The following is a 4,434-nucleotide window of genomic DNA, read 5'->3' on the forward strand; positions in this document are numbered from 1 at the left end:
ATGCAAACAGGGGGTGGGCTTGGGGGGACTATCCCCCCAAGCTAGAGAACACCCCCAGGGTTAACCTCAGGGAGCAGGCTTGGGGAGCATGCTCAGGAGGCACCGGATCCCCCCAGCAGGGAAGCATAGGGGGCAGGACTTCTGGGAAGACCAGAGTGCCTGATTGGCTGTTGGGGCAGTGGCGGGAAATTCAAACTACAGCCTTTAAAAGCCATGGTTTGACATAGCTCCTGGCACTTGGGAGAAGAGGAGGGATCCAGGCACACATGTGTTCCACATGCACGTGTGCCCCCTTACCTGACCCAAGGTGGAGGGGGACGCAGCAGCAGCGGAGCCAGCAGTGGGGGCAGCAGCAGCTGATCCCCCTAAGGTAAGTGGGCAGAGGGACCGGAAACAGCTGAGTCAGATCTGGAGGGGAAGCCCCCTGTATCCCTCTTAGTTGAGCCAGTAGGGAAGCACGCTCCCGAGCTGCGCCGCACAAACAAAGCGTGCCGGCATTTGCGTCAGTGTTCGCACCGGCAGGACAGCAGGAAGGGCCAGAAGGGAGGATCCTGCTAGGGCACGGCAAAGGCACTGCACTAAGCAATAAACAAGCAGCAACTCCTACGATGGTGTCAACATGGAGTGCTGCCAGGGCTCCTGCCCGGGGGCCGCAGCCTACCAGGGCTTGTCTGAGGCCTCCACCCAGACAGAGCCTGTGCAGGTGCTGGCATCCCCCCTGGCATTGCCCAGCAAGGCCCGGGGGGCAGGGATTGGAGACCCCCACACCTGTCCTGCATGTGCTCACCTTAGGGTCCTGGAGGTGCAGGTGAGGGAGCTCCAGGAGGAGCTTAGCAGGCTGAGGGGAATCAGGGAGGTAGAGGATGAAAATAACAGCTATTTCCTTTCCCTGCAGGGCCACACACTGAAGAAGTGAATTCTGAAGTCAGTTCATGGAGGTAGTTAGGTCAAAGGAGGTGGTCATCATGGGTGGTCTGACTGCTCACATAGGTTCCTAGCCAGAATGCAGGACCTCCATCTAACCCAGAAGGTGCACAGCCCCACCAAGGGAGACACCTTGTTGGACCTGGTGCTGGCCACCGGCGACGACCTGGTGAGGGGGCTGTGGGTGCTCAACCACCTGGGCAACAGTGATTATTGCCTGCTAGAATTCACCATCCAGTGCAAGGTGGCAAAGGCCTACAGCAAGGCAGCAGCCCTAGATTTCAGGAGGGCGGACTTCAATGAGCTAAGGAGAATAGCACTGAGGTCCCGGAGGGGAGGGGAGCCAGGTGTCCAAGAAGAGTGGTCGCTCCTTAAGGAGAAGATCCTCCAAGCCCAAAGGAAAGTAATCCCAACATGGATCAAAGGGGGTAGGAGGGCGCAAAAGGCCCCCATGGCTCACCAAAAGCATCCAGGAATGTCTCCTAGCTAAAAGGGAGGTGCACACCCAATGGAAGGTGCTGGAGGTGCTCTAGTGTGGTGCCAGAGGGCTGGGGCCATCACCAGGGAGGACTATACTTTGGTTGCTTGGGGATGCAGGGGGGGCAGTGAGGAAGGCCAAGGCGGAGATAAAACTGGGACTAGCTTCCCGGATCAAGGACAACAAGAAGTCCTTTTTTAAATACATAGGGGGAAAAACGAAGGTTCCAGGTAATGTGGGGTCCCTGCAAGACACGCTAGGAAATTTGATTGTCACACCAGACGACAAAGCTAACTTATTTAACGATTTCTTTGCCTCCATTTTCCTCAGCATGTACTGGAACAGCCCCTCTCCCTCTGGGCCCCCCTCAGACCCCAGAGGAGGTGCACCTAGGCCAAGGATCAGTGAGGAACTAGTTAGGGAACTTCTGGAGGGACTGGATGTATTCAAATCAGCCGGTCTGGACAATCTCCAACCTACAGTATTGAGGGAATTAGCTGAGGTCATTGGGGGACCCCTGGCTTGGCTTTACGAGCACTCGAGGTGCTCTAGTGTGGTGCCAGAGGACTGGAAGAGGGCCAACGTGGTTCCCATCTTCAAAAAGGGGAAGAAGGAGGACCTGGGAAACTAGAGGCCAGTTAGTCTTACCTTGATCCTGGGTAAGGTTTTTGAGAGAATTATTCTGGCACATGTCCACAAGGGGCCAACAGGGGAGATTATGCTTAGGGGCAACCAACATGGGTTCATCAGTGGCAGGTCCTGTCAGATCAACCTGGTGGCCTTCTATGACCAGGTCACCAAATCCTTAGACGCAGGGGTAGCAGTGGACATAGTCTTCCTGGACTTTTGGAAGACCTTCGACACTGTCTCTCACCCTGTTCTCATTAAGAAACTGGGGGACTGTGGTGCCAACACCTACACAGTCAAATACATTGCCAACTGGCTGAAAGGCCGCACCCAGAGCGGTTGTTTGACCCCAGTACTCTTTCCTGCCATGGCAGGGGTTTGGACTTGATCTGCTCAGGTCCCTTCTGACCCTCCTAACTATGAAACTATGAAATATCTGAAAAAGGACTTTTTATTGTCCTTGATACTCGAAGCTTGTTGGAGTTCAGTTGCAGCCTTGGCTTTCCTGGAGTGCTCCCTGCAGGTCCAGTGCAGAATATTCCTCCTTGGAGGTGAATCCCATCCTCCATCCTTTGTGGGCCTTTCTTTTTAGTCTTAGGAGGTCTGCTAGATCCCTGGAGAGCCAAGGGGACTGGTGCACCCTCTTGCTGCCTTTCCTCGAATACAGAATAGCTTGTGCATTGATGATCACTGCCTTGAGGAGCAACCACTCTTCCTGAACTCCCCTCCCCCTGTGTTTTGGTCCTTTAGGGCCTCACTGACAAGCCTCCTGAGTTTGTCAAAGTCAGCTTTACTGAAGTCAAGTACTTCAATGTTGCTGACTGACTTGCTAGCTTTGTGGCGGATGATGAAGGTTATCAGCTCGTGGTTGCTGTCACTTGGCTTCCTGTCAATCACTAGGTGGCCAGTTAGGTCATCCTCAGTTGCCAGTACCAGGTTGAACAGCGCTACACCTCTCGTTGGCCTGTAGACTGCTTAAGTCAGGTAGAGGTTATCTACGCATGATAGGAAGCTTTGCAAGCGCTTGGACTTTGCTGAGTGATCCTCCTATGAGATGTCTGGGTACTTGAAGTCACCTATGACAACCATGCTTCTGGAGCTAGCCAGTTCCCAGGTGAACTCCTGGTCAAACTCTTGACTTTGGGTGGGAAGTCTGTCATAGACTCCCACCGTTGTGTCCCCTATGCAGTATTCCCCATGGATTTTAACACAGAGGGTCCCCAGTCATCCACCCTGGTTGCCAATATCAGCTTGCAGGGGTGTGTAGGTTTCTTTAACATAGAGAGCTACACCCCCACTCCTTTTATCACTTGATTCCTCCTGTACAGGGTATAGCCATCTATACCTGTGGTCCAGTCATGGGTGAAGTCCCACCTGGTCTCTGTTATCCCTATGACATCGTAATTATTTGTGTTAAGCAGGAGGGTGAGTTACTCCTGTTTATTCCACAAGCTCCTGACATTTGTGTTCAGGCAGGCAAGTGTCCCCTTGGGGGCTTTTGCTTTGCCCACACATTATACTGGAGCTGGGGCAGGGGTAGGCTCCCTTAAGTGCCTTGGCCTGCTGGCTTTTCAAGGGGCACAGGTGGTTTCAAGATTGCTCAGTGGGCCAGCAGTTGCAGTAATCCCCCCATCCCCCAGCGGGCTTAGTTTAAAGTCTGGTGGAGCAGGTCAGCCTATCTGGCTGAGAAGAGCTTCTTCCCCAGAAGAGAGAGGTGGAGGTCATCTCTTCCCAGCAGCTTGCTGCCTCTCTCACCAAAGAGCAGGCTCTGGTCATGGAAGCTGAAGCCTTCCTGATGACACCAGCACCTCAGTCTTTGGTTAACTACCTGGATCCTCCTCTCCCTCCTCAGCCCATAGCCCGAGACTGGGAGGATTGCAGAAAACACCACCTGTGCCCCCAGACCCTTTAGCCCTGCTCCCAAATCCCTGTAGCACCTCATGACCTGGCTGGGAGTTCCCTGAGTCATGTCTTTGGTTCCCACATAAATAAGGAGTATGGGATAGTGGGCTGGAGGAGCTTAGGGATCTTCTCTGCAATGTCTCAGATGTGGACCCTGGGAAGCAGCAGACTTCCCAGGCAAAGGGGCGGGGTGACAGATTGCCCTTTCAGTCCCCCTCAGGATGGAGTCTCCCATGACAAACACGTTGCGTTTTGTCTTGGGGAGAGCGGAGGCAGTAGCTACAGTTGAGCCTGTGTTGCCTGTGGAAGCTGGCAACTTAGCAGGCTCTTCTGGGACTGCAAGAGGTTTGAACCTGTTGCTGAGCTCCAGCGGGGCAGAGGCCTTGGTGCAGTGGGTCTTAGGGCCCTTGACCACCTTGGTCCATCCCCTTGACTCAACAGAATGGGAGGTCTCAGAGTCCTCCCTTGTCCTGGAAAGAGACCGTGGTCTACCCTCCAGCTCC

The sequence above is a fragment of the Crocodylus porosus genome, unplaced genomic scaffold, assembly GCF_001723895.1.
Source record: "Crocodylus porosus isolate Cpor-Errol unplaced genomic scaffold, CroPor_comp1, whole genome shotgun sequence".
NCBI classification, from domain to species: domain Eukaryota; kingdom Metazoa; phylum Chordata; order Crocodylia; family Crocodylidae; genus Crocodylus; species Crocodylus porosus.